Below are 19,876 nucleotides of genomic sequence, written 5' to 3'. Positions count from 1 at the left end.
GGACCTGGCCTTCCCTGTGGGATCAGAAGGAAGGGAACCATCCTGGAAACAGAACTCTACGCCTCCAGGTTAAGACTGTGCAAACCTCTCCCCCATATCCACCTCCCCGATAAATTCAAGTTGTATAACCTTCCCTTTGGGGGCTTCCAAGCAATTAAAGAGCTGCTTGAGTCCACATGGCCAAATTGTGACTGCCATGTGATTAATCTGCCAATATTGGCCAAATCCCTAGAATTCTCCTTGGACTTTCTGACAATAAAATGGGTATAATAGAGCCCTACTAAATGCATACTGTGAAGATTAAGGAATGACTGTAATGCATTTAAACTCCTGGAAACGTAAAGCAATCATGGCCCCAAACCAGCAGAGATTTATGCCCAAATTTCTTCACTAACCAATCCCAGAAAAAATGTGAAGGAATAAGGCACAAGGACTCTGTGTGTGTGTGTGTGTGTGTGTGTGTGTGTGTGTGTGTGTGTGTGTGTGTGTGTGTGTGTGCGCTCATATGTGTGCACACGCATGTGTATACATGCTTTGTGTGTGTGTTTGTGTGTGTGTGTGTGTGTGTGTGTGTGTGTGTGTGTGTGTGTGTGCGCTGATATGTGTGCACACGCATGTGTATACATGCAATAAACAAAACTCAGTTGCACAGTTCAGCTGCTCTCTTGTGACTTTCTGTGGGTTGCAACAAAGGGACATTTTAGGGGGTTCCAAAAGAATCCTCTTTGGGAAATTTGGCCACCTATCAAATGACAGAGGGTATTGTTTAATCCTGAATAGCTTTGTCAGCAATAGACAAATTTAACAAGATATTTACCCTGAAAACTCAGTGTGTAGAAAAAGCAGTAACATATGGAGACAGAGATGTGTTTTTATTATCTTTCTTTTCTGTAGAGCTTGCATAACATGTGCTACATGTCCCTCTTGAGAGCGTGTGGGAAGGTAGGGAAGGGTTGAGGGGAGCCCCAGGGAGTCTGGCCGGCCCCTTAATATAGCCCTATTCAGTCAGATGGTTGTATTATGCAAACTCACACACTGAAGACATTCTTTTCAACCTTTAAAACATGACACTCAAAACAGCACTGTAATAAGACCCAGAAGATTTAAATAGTTTACGCCTCTGATTTAATTTAACAAAAAACAAAACATTTTCAGTGACTAAATCTAGGATCACCTTTGATTAAAGCTGACTTGCTTCTCATAGCCATTTTAATATTAATCAAACCATAAAAGTAAAAGATACCTGTTTTTACAAATATATGCTTACCTGGTCCATCTGGATGTCTTTCTTTCCAGTACTCAAATATTACACATCTACCAGACAATTTAATAAGAAAAAGATGTACTTTACATTTTGCTTTCTACGTGTCAAGCAACTTCTAAAATCTTTGGGTATCTTGACTCATTTATTACGTGCAATAACCCTATGAGGAAGGTATGAGCTTTACTTCCCTTCACAGATGAGGCAACTGAGGCACAGAGAGGTCAAGTAACTTACCCTACGTCACAGAGCTGATAAGTAATAAAGTCATAATTTGAATACAGGCATGTGGATGCCAGCGTCCACATTCTCACCCTCTCTGCCATATTTTCTCTCTAAGGCTAAGGAACAGAGATGGCTAGTTAGTAACTGTAATTGTCTTGGGAGTAGGTTGGAAAAATATAGTGTTCCCCTAGACCTTCCACAGGTTAATTTTTAAAACTCTTGTTTAGCTAGATGGTTAATGATAAGGTAGTCACAAGTTAACTTAACAGCAAACTAAATGTCATAAATAAATCATAAATGGCTCATTCGTATAACCTAAGTCAGAATTTGCAATGAAAGCAAGGAGGAGAAAATGTTTGAGAAAACTATCTTCAGAGGAAAAAGCAGTAAGTTAAAATTGACTCCCTAAGGTAAAAAGGATTCTACTCTTTGCAATTTACCCAAGTGCTTGGAGGTGACTTACAGTTCCCAGCCTACGCCCAGATCTGAGTTTAAAAGTGCTTCTTTTAGCAGCTCTTGCAGGATAAATTATGACTTCAAAGCAGAAATGTCTCCATTCACAAAATGGGTCGCTGACAAGAGCTCTAGGGTGCAAAGAAACTATAACAAGCAAAGAAATATGGCAACAAGAGAAATGAATTTTTACCCTGGGTTCTGATTCCTCTTATCTCTTTCACACTGTATTATAGTGAGCCTAACTCTCCCTCTCATCACAGTGGGAGGAGCACAGAAAGGGAGCTGACTCAATTAAAGCCGATAGGTCTGGTCCACACAGAACAATGCTGGGAAAAGAAGAGGCACCATGTACATCTTACAAGGCTTTCGCAGTGAGAGCTGCTGGGCTGAGGCCCATTCGTGGTGGTTGACCAAGCTTGGGGCTGGGAGTCTGGGCCCAGTACAACATACAAATGCCCTAAAGAGGCTTCCCGTGAAGTGTCTCTGAGATAAGAGATTCCAGGTCAGCTGAGGATCTGCACAGGCCTGCAGCCATTCTTGCTGTATAATGCTGGCCACCTCTACACCAAAGCAGGCAGGAAAAGCCAGTGTTGAAATTTTTAAATTGCACACACAGAAGTAGCTTTGGAAGTGCCAGAGTCTATGTGTGGGTCTCTGGGCTTTATCTGTTTCCAGGCTGGTGCTGCAGCTCTTTCTGAGAATTAGAGCATAGCTAGGACTCAGACCACTTGACTGAGGCCCTGACATCCAACCTGGGTCTTACCATCTTCCTCCTTCATCCTCCTGGGAGCAGGAACTTTCTCCTACCCCAAACTCCAAGAAAGAGAACTTGTTGAAACAGAGCTCCAATCCATGACCTCTTGGTTCAGAGAGAATCTGTGCGAGTTCCCAAGAAATTACGTCCTGCCTATTGGTGCCACTCCAAAAATCATAACTACCTTCAGGTCAGGCTTTGGGCCAAGCACTTAAGTTAATCCTCACCTCTAACCTGGGAAGGAGATATTTTTGTCCCCATTTTGTAGATGAGGAAACAAGGCACAAAGGGGTCATGGCTTACCCAGGCCTGCCCTAAAAGGTGGAAGGGCAGGGGACCAAATCTTGAGAGTTTGTTCTTAAGTGGTACATTTCTTCCAAGACATGCTGGATATATTCCCCCACCCTGCAGTGCTTACCCCCTCCCCGACCCCATTTCTCTCCAGCCAAGGTGCCCGTCTCGAAGAGAAGGTCACTGGGTGATGCAGTGCAAAGAAAACGCGATCTGATCCATGAGTTAGTTCTGCAAGGCAGCTGGTGCGACGGGAAAACCTCCGCTTAGAACTAGAAGACATTTCTCCAAAGAAGACATACAGATGGCCAAAAAGCACATGCAAATCATTAAACTTAAAAGCTTTTGCATAGCAAATAAAACCAAAAACAAAGCAAAAAGAGAACCCTCAGAAAATATTTGTAAACGAAGCAACTGACAAGAGATTAATCTCCAAAATATACAAACAGCTCATGCAGCTCATTATCAGAAAAACAACCCAATCAAAAAAATGGGCAGAAGACCTAAATAGACATTTCTCCAAAGAAGACATACAGATGGCCAAAAAGCACATGCAAAGATGCTCAACATCACTAATCATCAGAGTAATGCAAATCAAAACTACAATGAGGTATCACCTCACGCCTCAGAATGGCCATCACCAAAAAGTCTACAAACAATAAATGCTAGAAAGGGTGTGGGTGGAGAAAAGGGAACCCTCCTACACTGTCGGTGGAAATGTAAATTGGTGCACCCACTATGGAGAACAGCATGGAGGTTCCTTAAAAAACTAAATATAGAGCTATAATATGAATTAGCAATCCTACTCCTGGGCATATATCCAGAGAAAACCATAATTCGAAAAGATACATGCACCCCAATGTTCACTGCAGCACTATTTACAATAGCCAAGACATGGAAACAACCTAAATGTCCATCAACAGATGAATGGATAAAGAAGATGTGGTACATATATACAACGGAATATTACTCAGCCATAAAAAAAGAACGAAATAATGCCATTTGCAGCAACAGGGATGGACCTAGAGATTGTCGTACTGAGTGAACCAAGTCAGACAGAGAAAGACAAATATCATATGATATCACTCATATGTGGAATCTAATTTTAAAAAATGATACACATGAACTTATTTATAAAACAGAAACTGACTCACAGATTTCAAAAACAAACTTATGGTTACCAAAGGGGAAACATGGTTGGGGGGGGGTGATAAACCAGGAGCTTGGGATTAACATACACTACTATATATAAAATAGGTAACCGACAAGGACCTACTGTACAGCACAAGGAACTCTACTCAGTATTCTATAATAACCTATATGAGTAAAGAATCTGAAAAAGAATGAATATATGTATATGTATAACTGAATCACTTTGCCATACACCTGAAACTAACACAGCATTGTAAATCAACCATACTCCAATAAAATGTTTTTTTAAAAAGGAAAAAAATAAAATGAGACCTGGAAAAAAAAAAGAAAAGGGAGGGAAGAGTTTCTTACCATGATTTGAGATTTCCCTCCCCACCATCCTACCTCCCCCAACTTTCATGGTAAAACAAGAAACAAGACAAAGTCAACACTGCAACTCTTCCTGCTGTCTTGATTCAGCCAGGAAAACATCAAAAACAGATCCAGCTCCCTGGGAACAGAATATTGACAAGAAGGGATGGAAAGAGTTAGCTGGGAGCCCAGTGGGGGGAAAACTGGATGCATCAAGAGAAACAGAAATGAAAACAAAAGTGAGTTCTTTTATCACTACTAATATACACAGTGTCAAGATACAGATGGAGGAAAACATATGGGGAAAAATAAATAAGAAAAGCAAAGAAAGGGGAAAATTTTTGCAACTGTGTCTCCTTCTCCAGTGGAAAGAGAACCCATTGGCAGTTGGAGCTGATGGTCTGCTCCTGGCTATGCTAATTGGCTGTGTGACACTGGCCAAGACAGTGCCCATTTCTGGCCCTCAGTTTCCAGTTTTGGTCCAGCCACAATGCAAACAAACACATCCAATCAGTTAATCAATCCACTGGCACTTACCCATCGTACATTGTTCCTACATTTTTATGTCCATAACATACAAAGAAGCAAAAGGGAAAGAAGGAAACTGTTAGACTAAGTCACATGCTCTCTTGTAGGAAGACTGTTTCATTTCAATACTCTTATGAAATAATGTAAAAGTCATCTTTACATATTCACACACACACAAATGCTTTCCATGTGCTTTTTGAAAAATTTTGTTTGTACTGACATTCAAAAAATAAACTAGTAGGTGATATACTGTAAAATTAATATTACTGTGTTTCAATTCTGCCATCATTAACTGTAGTCAGGCAGGATACAAACAGAGCTGACTAAGCATGTGGGCTTGTAAAAAACAACGCAAATTTCACTTCCAGGAAGAGCACAAATCATTTCCTGAAGATAAAACAATGACTCGGGGACTTATCTTACCCTTTTCTCTCTTTCTAGAAATTAGTAAATAATCTAGGCACAATCATCAAGTCTGAGGATATGTCTTCAGAATACGCTCCTTCTTAGCTAATGAAACTATCATCCACATTTTTAAATGTTAAATACACATAGTATAAAGGGGACAAACATAACTATGGGGTCTTGTATCAAAATGAGTCTTTCCACAGTTAATGCGAACTCTGAAAATTCTCTGCAACACTGTGATTAATCTTTGATGAAAGCAGAAAACTTGAAAATGGGAGATAATGTCCATACTCTCCACCCTCACCTACAAGATGCCATGTGGAGAAACACAAGGAGTTGCTAATACCTTCTGCAGTGACATGCTCTTTATTTAAGGCACTCAGCTACTTAATTAGTATGCCAATAACAATCCTTAAAAAACTGGGTGCAAAGTCAGCAGGGGGTCTTAGTCCTGATGCTATTTTCCCCACCACAAACACACTCGTAAGCGTGTGCTCATCAGTATGTATGAAATGGATGGAACAAGCATCAGGAGATTTATACTATACCACATCCAACTTCATTAATAAGAAAGGGAGCTGATTTCTAGAGGAGGAAGTACATGTTCACAGGTTCCTACATACCTCTGTTTGATTAATAATATAAATCCAGGGCTTCCCTGGTGGCGCAGTGGTTGAGAGTCTGCCTGCCGATACAGGGGACATGGGTTCGTGCCCCGGTCCGGGAGGATCCCACATGCCGCGGAGCGGCTGGGCCCATGAGCCATGGCCGCTGAGCCTGCGCGTCCGGAGCCTGTGCTCCGCAACGGGAGAGGCCACAACAGTGAGAGGCCCGCGTACCGCAAAAATAATAATAATAATAATATAAATCCATCATAAGGAAACTCTTAAAGTGCCCTCTGCATTTTCTCTACCTATTGAACTATTAACTAAACTTTTCAGTAACTTACAGATGTTCAGGTGCCATGATCCTCAGGTAGAGTTTGCAATTTAATTATACCCTTAGCATCCCTACCCCACACCCAACTCATTCAGGGAATAGTAAATGAGTGTCAACCCTGGCCCGGCAGTGTGTTGGGTACACGGGACACAGAAATGAACAGGGAGAGCCTGATTTTTAAGTAACTTTCAGTTAAGTAGAGGAGACAAGGATATAAATAAATGTGATACAGGGAGGGACTGTCTGAAGGGGGATGTATGTATAATATTGCTAAAAGAGCCTCAGGCAACTGTGATAGGAAAAGCAGCCATAGAGGAAGGCAGGTGGGGAAGTTTCACAAAGGAGCTGATCTCTGAATAAAAATTTAAAGGACAAGTGTCCATCTCCCTCTCGGCCCTTAATGCCACGAAAGCAGGATTAAGGCTGGTCCACCAGTGTGTCCCCAGCACCTAGGACAGAGTACGTGCACAGTAAGATGTTCTGAATGAGTTACCTGGGTAAATGTGCCAGGCATAGAAGGATGTGACAGCATCTCAGGGCAGGTACCCAGGCAAGGGTCAAATGGTCCTGGTTCGCTTTGAGAATCACAAATACCTTGTTACAAGAGAGAATGAGGGAGAAAGCGATGAAAAGTGGGGCTGGAAAGGGATTACAAAAATCCTGGTTTATAAAATTGGGTAAAATAAATGGCCATCTTCCAAGAATTTTTTACTCCACTAAAATCTAGAAGCATGTCAGAGCACATGTCAACTCATACATAAACAAAGCATAATATGAACCGTGCCTTGACCATCCTATACTGTTTCCTGACCTGTTTACATGGCCAGAAGAAAATAGAGCCAGGAGTCTCAACAATAAAAATATATTTTTTTCAGTTTGGAATAATGAAAAAGTTCTGGAGATGGACAGTGTTGCTGGTTGCACAACAGTGCGAATGTACTTAACGTCACTGAATTGTACACTTAAAATGATTAAAATGGTAAATTTTATGTTATGTATATTTTACCACAAGAAAAAATATTTTTCGAATACCTACCATGCACAAGACACACAGATTTTACCTACAGAATTTTGGTAATGATTGACACCAAGCTCACTAGGCTTAGTTCATTATTTTATTTTATTTTTTTTAGTTCATTATTTTTTATTGAGATATGTTACATGCACACAAGTCTTAAGTATACAGTTCAACACATTTTCATATGTGTACACACCAATGCCCAGATCAAGTGACCACAGCAAGGTGTAGACAACCGCCAGCACTCCAGAAGGTTTTCTCCTGCCCTTCCCAGTATCTCTCCACAAAGCTAACTGCAATTCTGACTTCTAGTTGAAGAATCTTTTTCTTCTTTTGAAAACACTTGCTCATCTTCACTTTTTCTTGATTTTATTCCATAGATTCTTTTGGCAGTTGTTGACGTTGCTGTTTAGTTTTCTATTACAGTGTAATGAATGACCACAAACTTAGTGACTTAAACCAACACAAATTTATTCTTTCTTAATGCCCAGGTGTCAGGAGTCCGGGCATGGGTTAGCTGGGTCCTTTGCTCAGTACATCACCAGGCTGCAATCAAGGTGTAAGCCAGGGCTGCTATCTCCTCAGAGGTGTAGAGCCCTCTTCCCAGCTCACTGGTGGTTGGCAGACTTCATTTCTTGCAGCTGAACTCCTGAGGCCCCTGGTTTCTTGCCAACTGTCAGCCAGGGATGGCTCTTAGTTCTTAGCTCCTAGAGACCACCCTCAGGTCCTGGCCACATGGCTCCCTCCTCTCCCAACAGGGTAGCTTCCTTCTTCAAGGCCAGGAGAATAGGGCTGCCACTCCTCTCTTGCAAGGCCTCACCAGACTAGCTCACTCCCAGCCAGGATCGTTTCCCTTTTGATTCAGTCAAAATCAACTGATATGGGGCCTTAACTACATCTGCAACATCTCTTTTGCCATATAACATAACATAATGATGGGAGTAATATCCCATGATATTCACAGCCCCACCCACACTCGGGGGAGGGGATTATACAAGGCACGTACACTGAGGGCAGGAGACTTGGGGCCATCTTGGAATTCTGCTGCCACAGTTGCTTTTCAGCTGTCTCACCTAACTGATAAGGCAATGAGATTATTTTTCTATTTAAGATGTTATAAAAAATTTAGAAAACACAAAGAAAAGTAAAATAAAAAGTGTAATACCATTCACTATTATAACCAGATATAATCACTCCTAGCACTTTAGTGAATCTGCTTCCAGGGTTTTCCTGAGTATTATAACTATACACATATGGGTATTTATAGAAAGGAGATCTCACCGTATGGACTGTTAGATAGCTATTTAAGTTGAGGTTTTCAGGCTGGTTCTTCATTGTACTGTTGGAGGACCATTTTCATCTTTCGGGTTTGAGCATACATTATAAAGTAGCCTTATGTTTATGCAAGGCTTGCACATATATATATACGTGTATATATATACACACACACACACACACACACACACACACACATATAATTCTAAATTCTGCTAAACCAGAATGTGCAACAAATCAGCATCAGCAAAATATCTAAAAAGTTCTTCTTTCCAAGTAGCAAACATAGAGAAAATGGTCCAGGAAGCACCCTCCTCAGCTTATGGGTTTGCCCAACAGAGTTTTACTGGCTAGCAGAAGGTACTATTAATGAGCAGGGCAATGAGGTACAATAGAGCTCGTTTGTTACTAATAATTTTTCTCTTTTTAAACCTGTAGTGGTTATTGGGCTTTCATATGAGCGAATGATAGGACCACTTTTTGCTGTTGGCACGTTGCATGGCCTATGTGACTCATCTTGGTCATAAAATGGGAACGAAAATGATGTGTGTCATGTCAGGGTAAAAACATTAAGAGTGACTTTGGGACTGGTGATGCTGGCTTCGCCCAGCTCTGTGACTGTGTGAGCTGCTTCGAGATGGCATCTTGTCAGTGGGCTCCTGGGGTGATTTGCAGGGACCCTCCCCCCACTGTAAGCTCACACTGAGTAAGAAACAAAACGTTGTGTTAAGCCACGAAGAGTTGTTTCATATTGCAGCATAATCTAGCCTAACCTGAAAAATACAAAAACTAAAGTTTGAGAATAACTTTTCTCTTTTTATAAATTAGAGCAGATTCAAGTTCATGCCTGTAAAAATACGTCTCTCACTTACTTGCATTTTGATGTGTTTTTGTTTCAGCGGAAGGGAACGGTTAAGGAAACGTGGATGTACTGCAAGGTGCACATGAGAGCCTGTCCTCAGGGTGAACATCTTCCTTAATGAGTGACTTGCTGGGAAAACAGTTGAGAACAACAGATGATCACACGGGGGCTGGCAGGCCAAAGGGCTGAAGTGCCTGTCCCCCTCGACAAGTGTGTACCCACTGCTAGTTCATCAGCTTAGTTAGGATTCGAAAATGAACGTATCTAAACACATATCCAAGCTGTGAAAGCCTAATTCCACCAACATTCTCTTTAAAAAGCAGGACACCATAAAGAATCACTTTAAAGATATATGAATAAGCCCTTATGTGCACTTAATTAGCCCTTTAAAGTTATGCCTAGTTTAATTAGCAAAGGGTAGAGTTTCTAACTTATTGCTGTGGCCAGTTATAATTCCAGGTGGCCAAGACAGGTATGAATCATGATATTTGCTGTTCATACAGAAAACAAACAAGCAAAAACAAAACAAAACCAGTCCTTTTGAACATAATGAGCCAAAATGAGATTTTTAGCAGAGAGCAAAATGCTTTTAGACATTAAAAATTAAAATGACATTAGACATTAAAATCTAGGTTCTAGTCAGGTGGCACAGTATTGTATTTGATACTGAAATCATCCCCCTTGCATCCATTCCCCTTTCATTGAGAAACATTTCTGATTTTTTCCCAGGTAGCCACAGCTCCCATGAGCACTTGTGCTTTGAAGGAGTGAATGCCCCCTGCTCCCACTAGGGTGGGGTATGTAGCACAGGCCTCAGCTAATCACTGTGATCTCCTCCCCTGGCTACAGTGATTGGTTCAAGTAGGCATGGACAATATGGGGGCCAATAAGATTGGAGGAGATGCTTTCTGTACATTCTACGAAAGAAGCATCATTGCCCTTTCCTGAGAGCTTCTGAATATTACCGTCTCTCCAGCTGTCTCCAAGGATACATGTGAAAGCAAGCATCCTATGAATTTGTTAGCAGCCAAATTACCACCATGGGCAAGACCAGCTCCAGGATGAATCCACCATGGTAGTGGGCAAAGAGGAGAAGTAGAGAGAAACCTTGACGACATTAATGAGCTACTGAATTGAAGAATCCAGAGGTCTGTCCTACCTGTAGATTGCCAGTTATCTAGACCAATGTATATGCTTCTAATGTTTGTTTAAGCCAGTTTTTGTTGGGTTTTTGATTCCTTGCATCTGACACACACTTCAACAGATACAGTTACAGACTGACTGGAAACCCAGTGGTCTGAAGACCTGGATGGAACACAAAAATCAGAAAGCAGGTGCCCAATTCAAAGTAATGGCTTTAGGGACTTCCCTGGTGGTGCAGTGTTTAAGAATCTGCCTGCCAATACAGGGGACACGGGTTCGAGCCCTGGTCCGGGAAGATCCCACAGGCCGCAGAGCGACTAAACCCGTGCGCCACAGCTACTGAAGCCCATGCACCTAGAGCCCGTGCTCCACAACAAGAGAAGCCACAGTAATGGCTTTAGGGACTTCCCTGGTGGTGCAGTGTTTAAGAATCTGCCTGCCAATACAGGGGACACGGGTTCGAGCCCTGGTCCGGGAAGATCCCACAGGCCGCAGAGCGACTAAACCCGTGCGCCACAGCTACTGAAGCCCATGCACCTAGAGCCCGTGCTCCACAACAAGAGAAGCCACAACAAAGAGTAGCCCATGCACCGCAACAAAGAGTAGCCCCTGCTCGCCACAACTAGAGAAAGCCCGCGCGCAGCAACGAAGACCCAACGCAGCCATAAATAAATAAATAAATAAATTTATACAAAGTAATGGTTTTAAGCACACCACAAGCCTAAGCTTCCTAAAAGGACAGATCACAGTAAGTCACTATTACAATTTCAATTATGTTGAACAGAATGGTAAACTGTAAAGAATTTTAGAGTCTTTCTAGGTGTGATCAGGAAAGGAATAACAGACAAAAAAGAAGAATAGAGATCTGACAATAATAATAATAACACTATATTGTGCTTACTGTATGCCTGGCAGTGTTCTAAGCAGCAGACAAATGAACTCATTTACTCTTCATAATAATCTTATAATACTATTACATATATCTCCATTTTTTCAGAGAAGAAAACAGAGGCACCAGAGGTTAAGCACGGTGGTCCCACCCCAGGTCCCACAGCTCATAAGAGCTGCAACTCAAGCCAGAGGTTGGCTCCAGTGCCGGCCTCATCACCCTCTGCTGCTCATGCCTTTTTGGTCCTTAATTTAAGGCTGTCGTAGGAATTTCCCACTACCAATACTGGGCATTCCCTGAGTACTCTTTGTAACTTCCTTTGAAACTCAGCAGCAGACACCTAGGATTCAATTGGATGAAGCAAGATGTTCAGACAGGGTCATAGCTGGCAGAGCTAAGTGGACAGTGTTTGCAAGTGACTCATGCCAAGGAATTAGGTAAACAGGGAGAGTTCTCCTGCCAGTTACTTGCACAGACTTCGCTGCCACCTACTTACCTGTTGATGTCATTGAGAGACAAAGTTCTCTGTACACAGATCCTACCTTTCTTCCTCACTCCTCTCTACAGACAAGGATGTGATGTGAGGACGAAAAAGCACCCATTTGGAAGAGGGTATCTTTTTGCTTACATGGTAACCGTGTTAGTTAAGCCTAATCCAGCTATAAAAATAAATAAAACAAAACAAGATACTGCATTAAAACATCAGATGCTAGAAATGGATGCTCCTATTGTTTTCATTGTACATGTAAATCATGAGTTCCATGAGTTACATGAGACAGTCTTTATTAAGCTCTTTCTGCATCACCACTAATGCTGGGAAGGCACTATAGAAAACAACAACAAAAATGCCTGTGGATGGTTACTATTTTAAAATATTCACTTACTTTTTTTTTCCCCATATTTTTCATTTTCTCCTTCTTTCCCAGTAAACCTCTCCCACCCCCACCGCATTCCAGCACCAGATCAGATCACCACTCATTCAGGAGAGGCACACAGCAGAGTGGAAAACAGGGCAAACCACAAGCTTTTGTGTCTTTGTCTTCCAAAAGCCTCAACCTACAGGAGAGGTTCTCTCTTCACATCCTGAAGAAACAGGAACGGAGCAGTTCCTCTAAAGTTTCCCAGTTCCCCGGGCTTGGGGAAGCGTGGAAGAGGCGGGGGCCCGGGACCAGTCCCAAGAGCAGACAGCCGTGCCTTGCATTAAGCAGCCCGCTAGGAAGGCTGCCAGCCCCGAAAGGGATGGCTACATTGTGCACATTGACAGAAATATAAACAGCCTTCACGAAGATTCCTGGGCTCCCAGCATGACATGGAAACAGCAGAAGAGTATTAAAGCTGTGGACAAAGATGACAGGCTCTCAGGCTTACCCGGTCTGGAGCACTGACAGAGGGCCCAGTGTCCCCCGCCTCCCCAATACTAGGCTCTGCGGAAGCTCCCAGAACCATGGCACAGTTCCAGAGTAGGGCTTAGAGCAGCCCAAGAAGAACTAAAATCTAGCTGTGTTTTGCTTGTTGCCTTGTTTTTCCACAGGCCTGACAGAACGGGCGCATCATAGTCAGTTCTCAGGTTGAACTACAGAAAGCGAAACGATGAAGTATTGCTTGTGTAGCAGAGTTTGGGGGTTGGATCCCGGGGCTGGAAAGGAGAATGCATTACTCTACCCTAAGAGCTTATGATCTTCCAGTACGCAGAATACGGAGACAAAATGAATCTGAGAGCAGCAAACACAGAAAACAGTTCAATGACAGAACGTGGGGTAGGAGATATGACTTTGAGCTGGGGACCCACAGGAAGCCCTCTGGAGAAGGTGGGTACCTGACATGGTACCTCAGCGGAAGGTTTAACAGTAGGATGTACAAAGCTGGAGCCAGGACTCAGATGGAGAGCGAGCACATGCATTCAAGGGTGACGATAAGAAGGAGATAATCTGACAGAATGAATTGAGGGAATAGTGGATAGCCAGAAAAATAAAGGTGGGCAGCCCTGTAGAAGTTCTCGGGAGCCTGGCTCAAGTTTGTACTGGATACTATAGGCAACCAGATGCCAACCCAGAGTCTCAAACTGGACTGTGAAATTGTTTTTTAAAAATTATGTTCTGGGCTTCCCTGGTGGCGCAGTGGTTGAGAGTCCGCCTGCCAATGCAGGGGATGCGGGTTCGTGCCCCAGTCCGGGAAGATCCCACATGCCACGTAGCGGCTGGGCCCGTGAGCCATGGCCGCTGAGCCTGCGCGTCCGGAGCCTGTGCTCCGCAACGGGAGAGACCACAACAGTGAGAGGCCCGTGTACCGCAAAAAAAAAAAAAAAAAAATTATGTTCTAAGATGAGCATGAAATTGATGTGAAAAACTACTGACAGCCAGTGAGATTGGAAGGAGACAGAGTATATGAGAAGCCATTTCAGTAATCCAGGAAAAAAGGGAGTAAAGACCTGCATGGGGTAGATGGAGAAAGAAATTAGTGCCTAAGGTAGTGGAAGAACACGTTTGGAAGAGTGGAATTCCTTTTGGCAAGTTGGGAACTATGATGTAGCATCCTATCTAGCTGAGCCCACAATCATCTGAACATACTGGGCATAAGACAGTTCACTCCATCTAAGTAATGTTACAGGCCAAAATTGTGAACTACATTGTAGTTTGCTATTTTAAGCTGCTGTTCACCTCAGTCCCACTGGAAATGTGTTGTCTTGGTTTGGGCTGGGAAAGAATTACAGAAGTGAAGAGAAAACAAGTGTTTCCATCCTCAGAACGTTTTCATTCTTGTACGTTTGGCGCTACTGCTGTTTTATGTCCTCTGACACTTTGACTCACTGCTGCAAAAGGCAGCTACAAAGACAAACAGAGCTAATTGCAGGAACAAAGCCACCTTAGAGAACTTGCATCTATTAGTTCTCAGGAAGGAAGACGGAGTTCATAAAGAAACAAACAAGATGTGTGCAAAAATTACCTCTGGAACATAAAAATCTATTCAAAAGGACACAAGGAATTTGCTTCAACAGTAGAGCAGAGTATTTAGATGGAGAGTCTTGGGTTCAAATTCTGATCAGCCACTTAAACACCACCATAGACATGAGCATGTAACAACTTGAAAGACTGGCCCTTTTGACCTCTGGGCAAATTAGAAACAGGTGCTCCTCTGGGCAGATGAAATCCCAAGGAGGGTGAGGACCCATTTTTGACTCACACCCACCCACTCACATGACTAGGCGCCCATGTGCAGTAAGCAATTCACACAACTGTACACAGTGGCTCTATTACTCAAAATCTCTGAGTTTTCATTTCCTCTTTGTCTATTGAAGAAATGAGAGTATCCATCTCATGGTATTGTTTTGAGGATTAAAATGCTATAGAACAAACATGGGAAGTGTTTACTATAGTGTCTGCAAATGTTAAACATGCTGCAAATCTTTACTATTATTATTGCATTTTTATTCATCTAAATTTCTCCTATTTTAAAGCAGAGCAAACTATTTAGCCCACCACCTGCTTTTATACAGCTGGACAGGTAAGAATTATTTTTATATTTTTCAATAGTTGGAAACAAATCAAAAGAAGAATATTTTGTGATATGAAAATTACATGAAATACAAATTGTACTGTCCATAAGTTTTCCTGGAACACAGCTATGCTCGTTCATGTATGTACTGTTGACAGCTGCTTTTATGGTGCAGCAGCAGAGTTTAGAAGTAACATCAGAGGTGGTAGGGGCCATAAAGCCCGAAATATTTTCTCTTTGGTCTTTTGCAGAAAGGGTTTGCAGATCCTTGCTTTAAGGTGTTTTTTTCACCAGCTCCATTCCCAAGGATTAGAATTAAATCAAAAAGATTTTTCAAATTCTTGAGCATGAGTGAATATCATGCTGTTGAAAGGAGGCATTCTTCTTCTTTCCAAGTATTTTGCAGTATCTTTCAAAACACTGTCACCTTTTTTCATGGGTAATGACAATGTGCTTAACATTAATTCTCCTTCCGATATACAAGGATAGTGGCAGCACAGTGCTGTGTCAAAGCCAGAGTAAACACGTGCTTATAGAGGCTGCCTGAGTGTTGTTATATGTTAAACAGGTTCAAGTTGGAAACCTATTTTATATTTTATGTGGACAGGTGCCAAGCCATCTTTGGCTGTCACGTGATGTCAACATCTATGCAAGCAAAGCAAAAAATTCAGTTGCTCACTGAGATGTTTTTATCTATTTGGTGCCGAAAATTCAGGTATTTGGAAACATCTGCATAACTGATGACATTTTTCACTTTTCATCTAGATTTGACAGTCAGCCTATTTCAGCTAATGAGAACAGCCAAATATTAGCTGTTTTCTAGATACCAACATGGGAAAAGACCACTTTCTCCCTAGCTCTTCCAAGATAAGATTCCTGGCTCTTCTTCGTCCTTTTTAGTGCATTCAGTGTTTCCTTCTATTTCCCCCTTTGTTTCTCACCTCCTTTCTGGATCTTTTTTATTTTTATTTTTTGCCTTGACTTTCTCTCTAGCACAATCTCTACTGTAAAACTTTTAGAGTGTCGTCTTCTTTCCAGTCCCTTTTGCCCCAAGAACAAAAATGACTGGCTTCATAATAATTGAAATTAGCCGTTAAAATCCAGGTTCAAGCCTCTGAAGGTGTAAATGGCTTCTCAACTGCTGGAGACTGCTTTGTGTCCAGCTGACCAGGCTGCATCCATGGCAGGTTTCAAGGGAAAGGTCACAGAGACAGCTATTGATTTACCCATTCATACTATTTCTATTATTTTCAATTGATCTTTAACAATCTGTTCAATGTTTTAAATGTATGTAAAACCCCTATGATACAATACAGACTTCTCTGGGCCACTTATTTACAATTATGGCAATTACACCCTTTCCTTGACTTCGGCAATTTCGGGAGGCATGGTTATGGTCTACACTGGCCCACAGTCTTCTTTTTGATAACATAGACCCTGCCAAGATAAACGCAATCCTCTCCCTCTGCTCCACTAAATTCTTGATTGATGCTCTGCCTTTATGAAGTCTTGCTATGAATACAGCATTTAATCCATGACGCTCCTGTCAGGATGTCTTTCCCACATTCCCTGTGAGGGCATTTTCTTTTCCAACAATACTGTAGGGTTAGCTGCAGCTCCAGAGCACATAAACGGGGCTAGCAGCTGCAAAACTGTGACTTTTATTGTCTTTGGACCTAAGTTGCCAACTTCATGTTTAAAAAGAAAGAGTGTCAAAAAGAAAATGGAAAATAATTTTTAAAATAATTATTGCATGATTTCTGTAGGTAGCGAGGTATGTTATGTTCATACAAACACTTGGTTTCACTTTTGCTTAAAGATCACTACAAAAAAGATACCATTTTCCTGAAATCCTTTAAATTTAAAGAGGAAAAAAAATTATGCTTATAATGCTAGATTGGTCAGCTTAATTTTAATGCTAGCCAAGATCACAAAAAATATTAAATATAAAAATCCTAGAAGAATGTAAACAGAGATGATGAAATAGCAACCAATATGATTGTATAACAGGAAAATCATGGCAGATCAATTTAACTTGCAGGTAAAATTACATTACAAAGTATACTGTTACAAAAATATTTCTGTATAGCTAGATTACCTTAATATCTTGGGGGATAAACCAAAATGACAGTGATTTTTAACTAAATTAAGAATAATCCTATATAACAAACTATTTTATGGAATACACACTTTTCTCTGGTCTCTGCCAGGAAGATTGTATACCCAACTCGTAAGCATCCTTTTGTCCTTTACCTATGTTGGAAAAACACAGAAATAAAGGAAGACAGTCAAAATCATCTCAGCTCTTTTACTAAGGTTTCTGTTAGGAAGGCATCATTTTCAACTCTCCTTACTACCCAACCACAGCCCTCAACATAGGAGGGAGGAGGACACCTCAATTTTTTTCTGGCTTAGAATTTATGCCCTCTTCCCTGACTGATTCACCAAAGTGCCTGGGAAGCAGTTGTGTTGTTTTAAGCCATTAAGTTTGTAGTTTTGTTACAGCAGCAGTAAGAAACTTCTGCACAAGCTATCTACAATAACTGCCCCTTCCCCACTGGCTCGCTTTCAACCCCTTACTCTGCCTTACTTTTCTTCATAGCAGTCACCACTATTAAAAATTATATTACTTTCTCACCTATTTTGTTTGCTCATCCATCTCCTGCAACAGAATGTAAGCTTCTTGAGAGTAGAGACTTTGCTTTGCCCACCTCTGGATCTAGGTAGGTGAATACCTTTGTTCACCTAGGTATGTGAATACCTACAAGGTTACTGTAGAGAGAAAGCACTCAACAGATCTCTGTTGAATGAATGAATAAGTTAATGGGTAAACCAATACTTATTAAAATCAGACCACACTGAGACATAATTTGGATGGTTGTGGAGGTGTTTGTGTGTGTGTGTGTGTGTGTTTGAATATACAGTCAGAGTGGGTCAGGACTAGTAAACAGCAGCAGTGCCTGTAGCAGTAGTAGCAGCAGCAGTAGTAGAAGTGGTAGAACTGTGGAATTTGACCTATTTCTTGTTTGTTTGTTTGTTTGTTTTTTGTGGTACGCGGGCCTCTCACTGCTGTGGTCTCTCCAGTTGCAGAGCACAGGCTCCGGATGCGCAGGCTCAGCGGCCATGGCTCACGGGCCCAGCCGCTCCGCGGCATGTGGGATCTTCCCGGACCGAGGCACGAACCTGTGTCCCCTGCATCGGCAGGCGGACTCTCAACCACTGTGCCACCAGGGAAGCCCTTGACCTATTTCTTGATGGAGCAATCACTCTGATTGATAATAGTTAAAATGCATCAATATTTCAAGAAGACTTTTGACTAGATCCCCATATGAAAATGTCCTCCATACATAAGTTCAGAATTGTTATGGACTATGTTGTTACTCCTAGTTAAACAACACCCTCAAATGACAGGTCCTGCCCATAGGGCAGTTATCAGTAGTTCAGTGCCCACATGGATTGCATACTTTGAAGAATCTTCCCAAATTATATAACTGAAGAAGTCAATCTAGTTATGATCAAAGCTGTAAAGAAAAATTAACTCCAAGAAAAACATAGGTCAGCATTTAAACCCTTGATTTGTAAACTAAAAGACGGTTCCCATATGAAAAAAGAATAGAGAAAAGGGGAGGTAAGTAGCTGAGAATTTGTTTTAAAAACAGACCTTAAAAGAATTATAGGTCCAATTAGTCAACTGGATCTCAGTTGACATTTCTGTTTCCAGTGTAATGGTTTACTTATTTAACTACCTTCAGACATCCTTTGTACTTAGAAAGCAACAAATTTCTTTAAAATATTGATGATCCTTCAAAGAAATAAAATGATAATCTGTAACTGTCTTCTGTTCTGTGTGCACCATGTCACTGTTCTTGCTGCCTCAAATGAATCCTGGTGCCGTCAGTTAAATCAATCTGCTTTGTTCACCCATTATTCCGTGTGCTGGGCAGTGTGCTCAGTGCTAGGGATTCAGAATTAAAAGGCATAGAGCCTGCTTTTAAGGATCTCACAAATAAAACAGCCACTATGATAATACACTGTGATACAAGCAGCCAGACAGTGCAGCCCAGCCCTGGGGTAGTGGGAGGAAGAAGGTGGTTGTGGGAAAGGCAGCCAGTGAGCAAGGCTTTTTCCAGGAATTAGGAAGCACGAGCTATGCTGGAAAAGGGGCGGGGTTAGGAGATACCCAGGGAAGGCTGGGACACCCAAGAGCACTCTTTAACTTACACTTCTGATTTTTTTTTTCTGTACTTATATGTGAGGCTGTAATGTATTCTTTTAAGATCTGTGTTAATATATATAGGTGCAGTTCATTCACTTCAAGTGCTGTTGTTATTTTGGCATCTCAATACAGTCTTCCCTCCCTATGAGTTGGGGACTGGTTCCAAGACCCCTATGGACAACAAGACACCAAAATCCAGGGATGCTCAAGTCCCTTACACAAAATGGTGTAGTATAATCGGCCTCTGTAACCAAGTGTTCCACATCCTAGGGTACCGAGGGCCAACTATCTTTTTTTTTTTTTTTTTTTTTTTTTTTTTTGTGGTATGTGGGCCTCCCTCTGTTGTGGCCTCCCCCGTTGGTTTTCCAATGCACAGATGACACAGGGACGCTGCTTCATCATAAGCAAGAGAGCTGCTGTGGTTTGGGTGTGTGGTCTGTGGTGGGAGGAGAAGAAGAAAAGGAGAGTGAGGACGCCTAGCTATTCATCCTGGACTTGGCCACTTCTAAGACCCGCCATTTTGACCTTCCCTGTTTATATATATTTTTTTTTTGTGGTATGCGGGCCTCCCTCTGTTGTGGCCTCTCCCGTTGCGGGGCACAGGCTCCGGACGCGC

The 19,876-nt window shown here is 41.9% G+C and overlaps 1 long non-coding RNA gene across 3 annotated transcripts in view; it reads right to left on the bottom strand.

The window, feature by feature from the left end:
• LOC114486752 (uncharacterized) overlaps window positions 1-19,876 on the bottom strand; it is a 118,742-nt gene that overhangs the window by 64,161 nt on the left and 34,705 nt on the right. Inside the window, exons 6-7 of one of the 3 annotated variants that reach the window (XR_003681014.2) lie at window positions 9,531-9,649; window positions 7,586-8,460 (exon numbers count right to left, since the gene is read on the bottom strand). The exons of the other annotated variants lie outside the window; for them this stretch is intronic. This is a non-coding gene — a long non-coding RNA (uncharacterized lncRNA). Of the gene's footprint in view, window positions 1-7,585; window positions 8,461-9,530; window positions 9,650-19,876 lie in introns of those variants that run through there. 3 annotated transcript variants of the gene reach the window in all.

This window comes from Physeter macrocephalus, chromosome 8 (assembly GCF_002837175.3).
Source record: "Physeter macrocephalus isolate SW-GA chromosome 8, ASM283717v5, whole genome shotgun sequence".
In the NCBI taxonomy this organism is placed as follows: domain Eukaryota; kingdom Metazoa; phylum Chordata; class Mammalia; order Artiodactyla; family Physeteridae; genus Physeter; species Physeter macrocephalus.
Note: the sequence above shows the minus strand (reverse complement) of the source record. Positions and strands in the feature narration are given on the sequence as shown.